Raw genomic sequence first — 13,977 nt, 5'->3', positions numbered from 1 at the left:
GGGACGTGGCAGGTCCAGGGCGAGGGCGGGTGGAGGGCGTGGCCAGGGGGAGGGCGTGGCCAGGGGCAGGGGAGGGCGTGGCCAGGGGCAGGGGAGGGGCCCGCCGGAGAGTTGGTGCGTCCCCGGAAGCAGTCCGCCTGCTGCGGGCGCGTAGCGTCGTGAGTGTAAAAGCGACCTCGGCTGCGCGAGGCGGCGCTTGGGGAAGGGCGTTGGTCTGTCCATCCTTTTGCAGGGGGGAAGTCTGCGGCTAATCCTTAAGGAAACCACCCAGTTGCCCTTGTGGGGACTGCGTGACGTTCCTTCGGTGCAGGAAGCCACGTCGGGGACGACCCCACGAGGGTGGTCTTCAGCGTGGGCCTCCGAACCAGCACAGCGCCTGGGGCAAGTGTCCTGGATCATCGCGCGAAGGAGAGCGGCCCCCTCAGTTCCGTATTCGCCCCGCCCCAGGGCTACTTAATAATAGAGTTCAAATGCCTCTTGCAATGAAGTCATTAGGCTTTTTTTTTTTTTTTTTTTTTAGGCTTAACCTTTTTAAAAAATCTTTTGCTTTTAAAATTCTAGGTCGGGATCCCTGGGTGGCGCAGCGGTTTGGCACCTGCCTTTGGCCCAGGGCGCGATCCTGGAGACCCGGGATCGAATCCCACGTCGGGCTCCCTGCATGGAGCCTGCTTCTCTCTCTGCCTAGGTCTCTGCCTCTCTCTCTCTCTGTGACTATCATAAATAAATAAAAATTAAAAAAAAATAGTAAATCAATTATAAAAAATAAAATTCTAGGTCTTTTTGGGGGGTGGGGGTGGGGTCTGTAGCTCTTGAGGCCCGAGTGTTTACTGAACCTCCTTGGCCCCTCAGACTCTCCCGAAGAAGCCTTGTGATGCCAAGAAAGAAGGGGAGTCTCAAGTACTTGAAGAGTCGCTTCGAAGGAACCAAGGAAGTGGAGGTGTCCTAGGCGGGGAGCAAATGGATGCCAGTCCACTGACGGGACACCAGCCGCCACTCAAGAGTGGGACGAGAGGCAACGGAAAGTGTACTCATGACGGGGGCTGGAAAGGTGCCCAAGGCCTCTCCTGGGACCGGGTCGCCCCAAGTCCGTATTCATGGGGGAGGAGAAGGGTGAGAGCGGGAGACTATCTTCTACTTCAGATTTGCTCTTGCATGACCCTGTTTAAGATTTCCACCTCCCACTTGCTTGGATCTCTGGAGAAACCTTAGATTTTAGAGCTCGAGGCAACCTGAGGTATCATCTCGCTACCCCAGCATCCCGTTGTGTTTTTAAGAGGAGAATTCAGGTTCATAGCATTTAAACGATTTGCCTAAATTAGTGGAAGAGCCAGGACTAAAATTCCAGCATATTTCTGGTATTCTTGAATTTAAGGACCGACGGCTTACCTGATTTTGTAGGTTTCTTTTAGCTTGTTGGGTCAATCAATAGCAGGTTTTCTAGAATTTTACTGAGTGTTTGGAAGGTTCTAAATAGGTGGCATGTCTATGATCAGTCCAGTCATAAAATTAAAATGCTTGGGGGCAGCCGGGTGGCTCAGCGGTCGGCGCACAGCGTGACCCTGGAGACCCGGGATCGAGTCCCACGTCGGAGCCTGCTTCTCCCTCTGCCTGTGTCTCGGCCTCTCTCTCTCGTCTCTCATGACTAAATAAATAAAATATTTTTAAGAATTAAAATGTCTTTTTTTTTTCCAGTTCACTTACCCTGGGAGTATAGGAAGCATCTGATGATTAGAGTAGCCTAGACTGCAGTTGGTAGCTCTTCCGTCTCTAGTCTCCTTTATTGATTTCTCCCTTACGTGCTACTTCAGCATGTCTATTTCCCCTTAACTGTGTGCTTGGTTCATTTATCAATTTATATCCTCACAGAAATGAAATTCTCTTGTTTCCAAATGACTCCCATAACTGTGTTCTTTATCTTGAGACCTCGCAAACCAGAGGTCTCTATTTCTGCCTGTAGGTGTATGCACTTGGTGTCATCTGTCATATAAAACTTAAGCCAAAATGGGATGCTTTCTTACCCCTCCCTAATAAAGGCAGTCCACCATATCAGAAACCTTGAATTTATTCAACACTCTGTTCTTATTTCTCTCGTGGAAGTAGCCATTAAGTTATCAATTATGCCTCATAAATGGCTTAAACTTATACTCCAATTTCTCAGGTTATTTCCTCTCCAAAAAACTCACTTCCTTACCCAACGTCTTCTTATGGTCCTTCATTATTCACAAGATTGACTTAGTAAGGAAAAAGCTCAGCCTCAGCAATAACTACTTCCCCTCAAGCCACCCTACTCTCCAATAATTTCCTAAATGTATCTTCTCGTTCTTTCATATGTACGTGCCTTTACTTTTCCCTTGGATGTGCTCTATACTAGGGTTTTCTAAACTTTGAAAATAAGAATCAGGTGGGGTGCTTGTTAGTAACTACAGCTGCCCATTCCCGTCCCTGGGCCTAATTTAGAGGGTCAGGAACGGATCCTGAGAAACAAGATCTTTAACAAGTGCCCTCACATTCATTCTTAGTAGATCAGTTAAGAAAAAAAAAAAAGTGTTTCTTTTTTACTCCACCTTCACAATATAATTAAGTTATCCTTTCAAATGAGAGAGCTTTTTGATTGCACAGGCAAAATTCGGTCCTCCAGGCCATCAGGCACCTGCTACAGTAGCAGTCACTATGTCCTCTGACTAGCAATATTGTAATTCACCTAACCAAAACAACCTTCAGTAGATCCTATTAGCTAGGAAATAAAATCTGCACTCCAGTCAATTTAGCAAACCTATTCTAGGTTTGATACAAAATTGGATAAGATACGGTCTCTGACCTCAAGGAGCTCGAGAAGTCTAGGGAAGAATATCTCTGCTTGGCATTCAAAGTTTTTTCCAAAAAAGCCTTGCCCAGCCTACCTTTCTCATTATCACTCCAAGGCCTCTGCACGGTCTGCGCTCTCCATAGCCTCAGCCTATAGGTGCTGTTCCTTCTACCTGGAATGCTCTTTCCCTCTCCCATTGGAGCTGGTTTGTTTTTGCTTTTCCTTTAGTGGTCACCTCAAGTAGCTTCTCCCTAAGAGATTCTTCTTTGTTCTCCTGACTAGGAAAAGTCCTGTTATTACATTCACATTGTATCTCCTTCAAAGCGTTTGTCCCCATATTTGATTAGAGTTTGTCTCCCCCTCTAGGCTGTAAGCTCCACGAGGACAGGGGACTGGTTTTTTTTTTTTTTGTTTTTTTTTTTAATTTTATTTATTTATGATAGTCATACAGAGAGAAAGAGAGAGAGGCAGAGACACAGGCAGAGGGAGAAGCAGGCTCCATGCGCCGGGAGCCCGATGTGGGATTCGATCCCGGGTCTCCAGGATCGTGCCCTGGGCCAAAGGCAGGCGCCAAACCGCTGCGCCACCCAGGGATCCCCAGGGGACTGGTTTTATGGTTATACAGATATTCACTGTAGAACTCTTTGTTAATCTGTCTCCCTATGTTAATGCACTCGTCTGTAGGATTTGTTGTATCTCTGGATAAGTTTATCTTATGTGCCATATTCTACACTAAATCTTTAAACATCTTAAGTTCGAACTTTAACAGTTAGCTAAGATTCTTTGAGTACTTTGTGATGTACCAGGTACTTAAATGGATCCTTTAATTTTTACACTTTAAGATAGGTATTATTGTTCTCATTTCATAGAATGCCTTATAAAAATTATTCGAACTCCTGCCTCCTTGTCTCCAGCATCAGAAACCTGCTTTCCTGCTTCATCTTTTCACTGACTTAGTTCATTATACTTACCAGCTATCTTCCTGGTGAACCTCATAAACTAGTCTCTTGGTGTGAAATATTCTTTATCCTTTCCCCAAATTTGCTTGCCTATCTCCTCCTCATCTTTCAGCTCTCAAAGGGTGCTTTTCAGGACCTGCCTCTGAGTTCCTATTGTTGCTGTAAGAAATTACCACAAATTTAGTACCTTTAAATGCCATAATTTTTTTACCTTAACTTCCTGGAGAACAAAAGTCATAAAACCAATATGTTAGTATGGCTGTGTTTCTTCTGAAGGTTCAAAGGGAGAATCCAATTCCTTGCCTTTCTCAGCTTCTAAAAATCACCTGCACTCTTTCCAAAATGGCATCCTTGAATATCTCTCTTTTTCCTCTCCTTCTCCACGCCTCCCTGTTCCCATCAACCTGCTTCTCTTACTCTGACCCTCTGCCTTCCTTTTTAAAGAATCCTTATGGTTACATTGGGCCCACCTGGATATTTCAGGCTACTCTCCCCATCTCAAGATCCTTAACTCAATCTCACCTGCCAAGTCCCTTTTGACATATAAAGAGACAGTTACAGGTTTCAGGGATTAGAATGTGGAAACTTTAGGGGACCATTATTTTGCCTACTCCAATATACATTCTCATACTTCCCAGAATTGACACATGAAAAGGTCTCCAAAAATATGTCTATTGAATCAGTGAATGAACAAGTCAACATTGACATATACCCCCTCCCAAAAAATTTACTATTTTTTAAATTTAAATTCTATTAGCCAACATATAGCGGTACATCATTAGTTTGAGAAGTAGAGTTCAATAGTTCATCAGTTGCATATAACACCCAGTGCTCATCACATCATGTGCCCTTCTTAATGTCCATCACCAATTACCCCATCCCCCACCCACCTCCCCTCCAGCAACCCTCAGTTTGTTTTCTGTAATTAAGAGTCTCATGGTTTATTTCCCTCTCTGATGATTTCCCATTCACTTTTCCCTCCCTTCCCCTATGATCCCCTGCACTGTTTCTTATATTCCACATATGAGTGAAACCATATGATAACTGTCTTTCTCTGTTTGACTTATTTTGCTCAAAATAATATCCTTCAGTTCCATCCACACTGATATAAGTGGTAAGTATTCATCCTTTCTGATGGCTGAGTCATACTCTATTACATATGTGAGATATATATATGAAGAACTACAACCTAAGTGATAAAATATTCAAATGGTGGTATAAAATATGAAAATATCTAGAAGGACATTTTTCTAGATCCAGTAATCTAAAGATACATATCTCACATCTTCTTTATCCATTCATCTGTCAATGGCATCTGGGCTCTTTCCATAGTTTGACTGTTGTGGACATTGCTGCTATAAACATCCTCCAAAGGCATTTTATTTATTTTTTATTTTTTATTTTTTATTTTTTTTTCCCAAAGGCATTTTAAATCTTAATCAGTATTAACGAAAATAGAATCATCAGAACAAGGAACATCAACATGATAGCTTGATTCACTCTGCTTGACTGGTCAAAAAACACCTGGAATATTATATTTGGTTCTGAGTATCACACTTCAAGTGTGAAAGAGGCAAAATTGGGACACATTTAAAAGAAGGCAGGGGCTCCTGGGTGCCTCAGTTGGTTAAGCATTTGACTCTTGGTTTAGGCTCAAGATCTCACAGATCCTGAGACTGAGCCCAGCGTCAGGCTCTGGGTGGGGAGTCTGCTTGAAGATCCTCTTCCTCTGCCACTCCCCCCTGCTCACCTGTTCTCTCTCTCTCTCTCAAATAAACAGATAAATCGAAAAAAAAAAAAAAAAGGAAAGGAAGGCAACAGGATAGTGAAGAAGGAGAAATAGTATTATATAAAGGGACACTTAAAATGCTTAGGGCTTAATCAGCAGGATTGAGGAAAGTACAAAGCAAAGAAAAATCCATAAGACCACCATCACCACTATTGTTACAGCAGCCAGTGTGCATGTGCATGCATGTGTGCATGCATTGCATGTGTGTGTTTTGGAAAGCATCATCTTTTTTTAGCAACAGTTTGTTTCAGAAGGAAACTTTGTAACATTTTCATAAGAAATTACTTTTTAGAGGGATAATTTAGTCATCTTGATAAGCATACATAAAATTATTTTGAATGATGACTTAAATTGCGTTTGGGCACAAATCGGATATTCACATGTATTAGTTAACTATAAGGTTTTCTTTTCTTTTTTTTTTTTTACATTTATGAAGCTTTAATTTTTCCCCAAGACAAGTCTGGCTCAGTGTCTTTGCCCCTCAGACCCAGAGGGGGAGTTCTTTTTTTTTTTTTACCCTTATTATGTATGTATGTATTTTAGTAGGCTCCACACATGGCATGCAGCGTCAGGCTCTGGGTGGGGAGTCCAACATGGGGCCTGAACTCACAACCCTGAGACCAAGGGTCAGACACTCAACCAACTGAGCCACCTAGGCATGCTGGGAGTCATTTTTTTTTTAATTTTATTTATTTATGAGACAGAGAAAGAGAGAGAGGTAGACACATAGGCACATAGGCAGAGGGAGAAGCAGACTCCATGCAGGGAGCCTGACATGGGACTCGATCCCAGGTCTCCAGGATTAGGCCGTGGGCTGAAGGTGGGAGCTAAATGACTGAGCCACCCAGGCTGCCCGTCATTTCTTTCTTTCTTTCTTTCTTTCTTTCTTTCTTTCTTTTTTTTAAGGATTTTATTTATTCATGAGAGACGTAGAGAGAGAGGCAGAGACATAGGCAGAGGGAGAAGCAGGCTCCATGCAGGGAGCCCGATGTGTGACTTGATCCTGTGATGTTAGGATCATGCCCTGAGCCCAAGGCAGATGCTCAACCGCTGAGCCACCCAGGCGTCCCTGCCCGTCATTTCTTAATAAATACCTATACTTTTCAGGCAGAGATAGTAGGGGAAGGGAAGAGCCCCTCTACGTTGGCCTGGGCCTTTGTAGGGGGACCTGGGTGGCTCAGTTAGTTAAGTATCCGACTTAGGCTAATGTCATGATCTCTGGGTCCTGGGATAGAACCCCCGAATTGGGCACCACACTTAGCAGGGAATCTGCTTCTCCCTCTCTCTTTCTCTGCCCCTCCCCTGGCTCATGTGCTCGCTCTTCCCCCCCCCCCCCCCCGCCACTTTCAAATACATAAATAAATGGGGTGCCTGGGTGGCTCAGTTGGTTAAGTGTCAGCCTTTGGCTCAGGTCATGATCCCAGGGTCCCAGGAATCAAGTCCCACATCCGGCTCCTTGCTGGGTGGGGAGTCTGCTTCTCCCTCTCCTTCTGCCCCTCCCCTCTGCTTGTGCTCACTCTCTTTCACTCTCTCTCCCTCTCAAATAAATAAAATCTGTAAAAATATGTTTTAAATAAATAATCTTAAAAAAGATTTTTCGATGTGTAATAACAGCTATTATTAACTTTCCTCTTGAAATTCTCACCAATAAAAATGAGTCAGATATTTTAAAAGATGAATTAAGTTTCTAGAACATACATATGTAAAATATGAGAAAGTGATTACTCCTTCTCAAGTGCTGGGTACAACATATGTCCAAAGTTGTTTTCCATTGCCCCAATTAATATGGCCAGAAATTTTGAGAGAAACTTTGCATACTGGTCTCAGGATTTAAAGCTTCAAAGTATACGTTTCTCTTCTGTATCAGAATGCTAGCACAGATTACTGGATCTAGAAAAATGTGCGTCCCAATATTTTCATATTCTATACCACCATTTGAATACTTTATCACTTATATTTCTTCATTCAGTTTTCAACGAATATTGATATAGAGCCTTTGATGTGCCAGGATCTGTTCTAGAAACTGGGAATACACTGGTAAACAAAACAAAGATCCCTGCTCTTATGGGGAGCATTCTGGTGGGGAGGGTCATGGAAAATCAACAGAAAAAAAAATCAACAGAATAACAAAATCAAAACAGCATATATGATAGTATTATAGATTGTAGTAAGTGCTATGGAGAAAAATAAAGCTGGGAAAGTGAATAGGAGTTCTGTAGGAGTAGGAGGTTGAGGGGAGCAGCCTGCAATTTTAAATAGGGTGGAGTGAGAAGGCAAGACAATAAATTAAGACCTACAGAACCTGAAGGAGTAAACAACGTGGATGTCTGGGACAGGTTTCTAGGCAGAAGAGCCATGCGAAGGCTCTGCCCTGAGAATATGCCTGGTGAATTCCAATCAGAGTGGGAAGGCCTGCCTGGCTGGAGCAAGACCCATGGGGTTGGGGAAGGGGAGGGAGGAAGGAGGGACTAGAATGGCAGGTGGGCAGGGAGGTACTGGTGATATGACAGTGCTGTAGGTAGCACTCCCTGTAGGGACTTGAAGATACTATGAAGGACTTGGCTTTTTACGGAAGTGAGGTAGGAAATCAACTGGGGCTCAGGAGGTCTGACCCAGGCTGACCCTGGCTACTCTGCCAGCAAGGTGTTGATGCTCACAGGGAGGTCAGTTAGAAGTCCTCAGTATCTAGTCGAGAGTGGAGAGTGGCCTTGAGCAGGGTGTTGGCAGTGTTGGCAGCAGCAGGTGATCAGGTTTCTGTAGGAGTTAGAGCACATGGGGCTTGCTGATGGATTAGATGGAGGTGAGAGAGAGGTGTGAAGGATGAATGACTCCAGGGCTTTGGGCCTGAGCAAAGGGAAGGCATCATTATTTGAGGAGGGAAGGAGCTGAATTAGAAACAATTTGCGGGGCAGCCCAGGTGGCCCAGGGGTTTAGCGCCGCCTTCAGCCCAGGGCCTGATCCTGGAGACCTGGAATCGAGTCCCACGTCGGGCTCCCTGCATGGAGCCTGCTTCTCCCTCTGCCTGTGTCTCTGCCCACCGCCCCCTCCCCCCCCCCCCCCGTGTCTCTTGTGAATAAATAAATAAAATCTTTAAAAAGAAAAAAAAGAAACAATTTGTGGGTTCCTTGATGGTATAAATCTCATGTGATTGCACTCAGGTACAGGAAATTCTGGAGGTAAAGGAAGGCATAAGAATCAACTTTGGTAGATCATGCAATAAGGGTGATATTGAGGTAGAGGGATACATCTCATTTTATATTCATTCAGTGGTTGAGCAAAGAATGTCAATGTTTGATCTGATAACTCAGATTCTGTGACTTCTTTCTGATCAGGGATAGGCAGAGATATGGGAAAACATGGATGAAGAGCTATGCAGGCAAAACTCAGTCACAGGCATCATATATCTTCATTATGCACGAGAGCAATAAAAGCTATTTTTGCAAAATTATTATTTTTTCATAAGCACTACTTTTGTACTCATTATTGTGATTATTATATAACAATGAATATTTGGTCCTAAGAAACAAAAGGAACTGCTGATGAAAAGAATGTGTACATGCTTGTTGAGCTGCTTAATAAATAACTATTTGATGATGATTCTGCAGTATGTTTAAAGGGTAATTCTTCTTCTGTTGCTTTAGAGAATTCATTTGGCATTCTAAAAATGGATGTAATTTCAAGCAGTGGCCAAAATGTATCAATTAGCCTGACATCTAGGTCTTTTTAACAGATCTATAAATTTCCAATTTCCTTTGCCATCTTAACCATGGTAAATCATCCTGAACAAGATCATTCTTTTGAACAACAGCCTCCTTATTAACTGAGATCAATTGAGATTAGAAAATGAAAAATACACTAGATGCTGAGGACTCTTTATGAAACCACATTTGTAGGATGAGTATTGAATGAAGATAAATGTGTTATTTTCAGCTTCTACATCATTGATTTAAAAATTTATTCTCTATATCCTATTGCTGGGTTAAACACTAATATATAGTTGGATGGTTTACTTGCTTGCAAGCATTATCTTTTCCCTACTGAGGTGATGTATTAATGGAAGGGAATGATTTTTAATTCAAATGTATCTTCCGTTGCATACCACATGCATTTCTACACATTAAATTGGGTAAAATTGATTTTTTATTGATTTATAAATTAATGACTAAGTCCTTTGTTTTAATTTCTGATTGATTTTCATTTGCTCTCTGGATAAATTGCATGATGCTTAGCACATCGTGTGGACCTTATGTGCCCACCTTTAAAGGCAAACTTACAGCATAGTCCTCTTCTGTCTCCAAACCCCAGCCACCCTGGCCTTCTTTCAAATCCTAATATTTCACACTTAAGATTTTTTGCACATATTGTCTAAAATTCTAGTTCTTTAGCTCTGCTTGCTTTATAGTTCTGTGTAACACATGTACTACATTACTTTCTTAACTAATGAATTGCCTGTCTTCTAGCTAGAAAGCAGGCTCCAAAAAATAATGTGGATTTTAGTCTTTCTTTCTTCACTGCTGAATATAGCATCTAGAATTATGTTAGGTATAATATGCACTCAGAAAAGGTGATGAATGAATGAATGATTCCTTATCCTGGAATACCAGTTTTCCTTCTCTAAATATAAGTAACTTCTACTCGTCATCCAAATTCCAGTTTAAATGTCACTTTTTCAGGCCACCTCTTTTTGTCCCCTAAGACAAGTCAGCTTTCTCTATTATTTATTCTTACAGTTTTCTATATTTCTAAGTTCTCCATAGAACTTATTAGAATTTTAGCTTATAAAGTCCCTTTTGTGACATAATTAGCTTAATTTGTTTTATCCCCTAAACTATAAAATATCTCTATCTTGTTCTTTTTTTTTTTTTTTTAAGATTTTATTTATTTATTTGAGAGAGAGAGAGAGAGAGAGGCAGAGACACAGGCAGAGGGAGAAGCAGGGAGCCTGTTGTTGTGGGACTCAATCCCAGGTCTCCAGGATCACGCTCTGGGCTGAAGGTGGCGCCAAACCGCTGAGCCACCTGGGGATCCCCTCTATCTTGTTCTTTTTTTTTTTTTTTATGATAGTCAGAGAGAGAGAGAGAGAGAGAGAGAGAGAGAGAGAGAGAGGCAGAGACATAGGCAGAGGGAGAAGCAGGCTCCATGCACCGGGAGCCCGATGTGGGATTCGATTCCGAGCCTCCAGGATCGCGCCCCGGGCCAAAGGCAGGCGCTAAACCGCTGCGCCACCCAGGGATCCCCCCTCTATCTTGTTCTTAATAGTCTCTCCAACATCTAGCATAAAGCCTGGAACAAAGGGATGCTCAATGGTCAATAGGGCGCCTCGGTGGCTCAGGGGTTGAGCATCTGCCTTGCTGTCAGATAGTGATCCTGGGGCCCTGGGATCGAGTCCTGCATCAGGCTCCTTGCAGGGAGCCTACTTCTCCCTCTGCCTATGTTTCTGCCTCTCTTTCTGTGTCTCTTATGAATAAATAAATTTTTAAAAAGTTGTTAGTGAACCACAAAAGAATGTTTTGTTATACTGGAATTCTCGGTGGCTCAGTGGTTGAGCATCTGCCTTTGGCTCAGGGCATGATACGGGCTTCTGGGATGGAATCCCACATCGAGCTCCCTGTGGGGAGCCTGCTTCTCCCTCTGCCTATGTCTCTGCCTCTCTCTGTGTGTCTCTCATGAAAAAATACAATCTTTACCAAAAACATAATGCTTCAAAGATCCCTTAATGTTAAGGCATCATACCTGCCTCTTTATCCCCCACTTTATTTCATTAAATAAATACTTAATGGGTTTCCCCTCTGGACCAAGCCACATAGAGGGAAAGAAGGTCATGTAAATACTGAAAAGACTATAAGCTTTATTTTTTTTAAAATTTATTTATGATAGTAACACAGAGAGAGGGAGAGACACAGGCAGAGGGAGAAGCAGGCTCCATGCACCGGGAGCCCGAAGTGGGATTCGATCCCGGGTCTCCAGGATCGCGCCCTGGGCCAAAGGCAGGCACTAAACCCCTGCGTCATTCAGGGATCCCCAACTATAAGCTTTAAAATGGAAAGATCTCTTACCCTCTAACTGTCTGTGTGAGCTCAGCAAAGTTACCAGTTGAGCCTTTGGTTCCTTATCTGTCAAGCAGAAATAGGAATTATCTATTTTGTGTGGTTTATGAAGGAATTATTACTGATGCATGTAGTGTGCCTGCCACACAGTAAGTGCTCAAAAGGTTTCAGTTGCTACTACTATCAGCAGAAGGTATGCTCCTAGAGGGCAGATTATACTTGCATTTCTAGTACCTTACATATCAAATACTCCAATAAAAACTGTAACCAGCAATGAGAACTATGGTAGAACATGTGCTCTTCCTCAACTCCCTAAGCAAGAAAATAAGTTCCAAGACAGTTCATGAAATACTTAGATAATAATGAAATATAATACTCACTATAGTTTATAGTACATACGAGATTATAGTAACATATGGTCACAGACCCTAAGTTTTTGCACGGCCAGACAGGAAATGATCAGAGGTGGCTGGCTGGAGGTATCGGGAAATAATTTCACATGTTTGTGTGTGTATGATCTATATCAGTGAGCCTCCTGTGTAAATGTTTTACTTCTTTGTCAAAATTTGATGCTGGCTACACCAATGTTGGAAAAAATGGATCAACCTGCTGCTTCTGTTGTTACTATAATGGCAGACAAAATTGGGTTATTGATCTTCGGTATCACAGCATCTTTGTTATAGTAATGGATGCTTTTCCCCCCTTTAACAATTAGTGGTTGCTAACATCACAAATAGGTTCTGATGGTATTGGGTAATGTTGCTCAAATAGGGGTGCATTATGTGGGAGTATATAGTGGCCCTTCAAAACCATAACATAGACTCTATTCCATATTCCATGTCTTTGTAGCATGCTCAGCCCAGGTTTTCAGGTGTATGACATCATCCATAATCATTATCTATTACTCTCCTTTCATCTTACCAAACTCTTGGCTTGCAGCTCTAATAAATGGGACTGAGAGATAATGAACGGAGTATTTTTTTTTTCTCTAGGAGGCTCTCTCCTTTTTGTTCTCAGGTGTCTTTGTAAAGACATTTACAAACACATGGTACTCTGTTAAAGGTTTCTGCCACACCAACATTCCCACCGAAAGCTTCAGATGCCTAATTACAGAACTGAACGCAGCAAACACAGTCCTGACATTAGGAAAAGCGATAACTACCACCTTTCACCCACTTCAAGCCATGGGAGGACGATCCAGGACCCACCCATGCCAACCGGCAGCCAGGCACACATCAACCTGCCCAGAGCCTACATCTGCAGAGACAAGCCCAGTCAGACAAGTTGCTCCCAGAGTAAACCACTTGACCACTTGCCCACAGACCTGCGGGGGGGGGGGGGGGGGGGCAGAGGAACATGCTGAAAGCCCTTGCCTGGCACACAACACGCACCTACACCAACACACCTGAGTGTTCTTCTAGGAGTAGAGAGACCTGAATACGTGAGCACTGTGCTGGCACACGCTCGCAAGTAAGCACACGTGGTGGAATAAAGCTTTTTAAAAATTTTAATTTTTTTTTTTTTTTGAATTCTTAAAATCTGGGTGGGTAAAGCGCACTTTTCAGGCCTCCCTAGAAGCCGTTCACAAACTAGTCAGTCCTTCCAGCCTGCGCGGGCCGCTAAAGCGGCAAGTTGGTTGCAGTCTTGTCGATCTTTTTCTTTTTTTTTAAAAAAGATCTTGGGGATCCCTGGGTGGCTCAGTGGTTTTGTGCCTGACTTTGGCCCAGGGCGCAATCCTGGAGTCCCGGAATCGAGTCCGCGTCGGGCTCCGGGCATGGAGCCTGCTTCTCTGCCTACCTCTCTCTCTATCATGAATAAATAAATTTTAAAAAATCTTTTAAAAAAGGATTTTATTTATTTATTCATGAGACACACACACACACACACACACACAGGCAGAAGCAGGCTTCCTGCAGGGAGCCTGACATGGGACTTGATCGCAGGTCTCCAGGATCACGCCCCTGGCTAAAGCCAGACGCTCAACTGCTGAGCCACGTGGGTTGCCCATCTTTTTTTTTTTTTTTTTTTTTAAGATTTTATTTATTTATTCATGAGACACAGATATATATATAGAGAGAGAGACAGAGACATAGACAGAGGGAGAAGCAGGCTCGTTGCAGGGAGCCTGACATCGCCCGGGACGCCAGGATCATGCCCCGGGCCAAAGGCAGACGCTCAACCGCTGAGCCACCCGGGCTGCCCTTTTTTTTTTTTTTTTAAGATTTTATTTATTTACTCATGAGACATAGAGAGACAGAGAGAGAGAGGCAGGTGCAGGCTCCACGCAGGAGCCCGACGTGGGACTCGGTCCCGAGACCCCAGGGTCACGCCCCGGGCTGAAGGCGGCGCCAAACCGCTGGGCCACCCGGACCCCCC

General features: G+C 43.3%; 1 long non-coding RNA gene across 1 annotated transcript; it reads left to right on the top strand.

Moving 5' to 3' along the window:
• The first annotated feature begins 110 nt into the window (after positions 1-110).
• On the top strand, positions 111-1,674 carry LOC140595176 (uncharacterized). Its single transcript, XR_011996594.1, has 3 exons — positions 111-424; positions 562-685; positions 850-1,674. It is a non-coding gene; the product is annotated as an uncharacterized lncRNA (long non-coding RNA).
• The last annotated feature ends 12,303 nt before the right edge of the window (positions 1,675-13,977 follow it).

This window comes from Vulpes vulpes, chromosome 13 (genome assembly GCF_048418805.1).
Source record: "Vulpes vulpes isolate BD-2025 chromosome 13, VulVul3, whole genome shotgun sequence".
NCBI classification, from domain to species: Eukaryota; Metazoa; Chordata; class Mammalia; order Carnivora; family Canidae; genus Vulpes; species Vulpes vulpes.
Note: the sequence above shows the minus strand (reverse complement) of the source record. Positions and strands in the feature narration are given on the sequence as shown.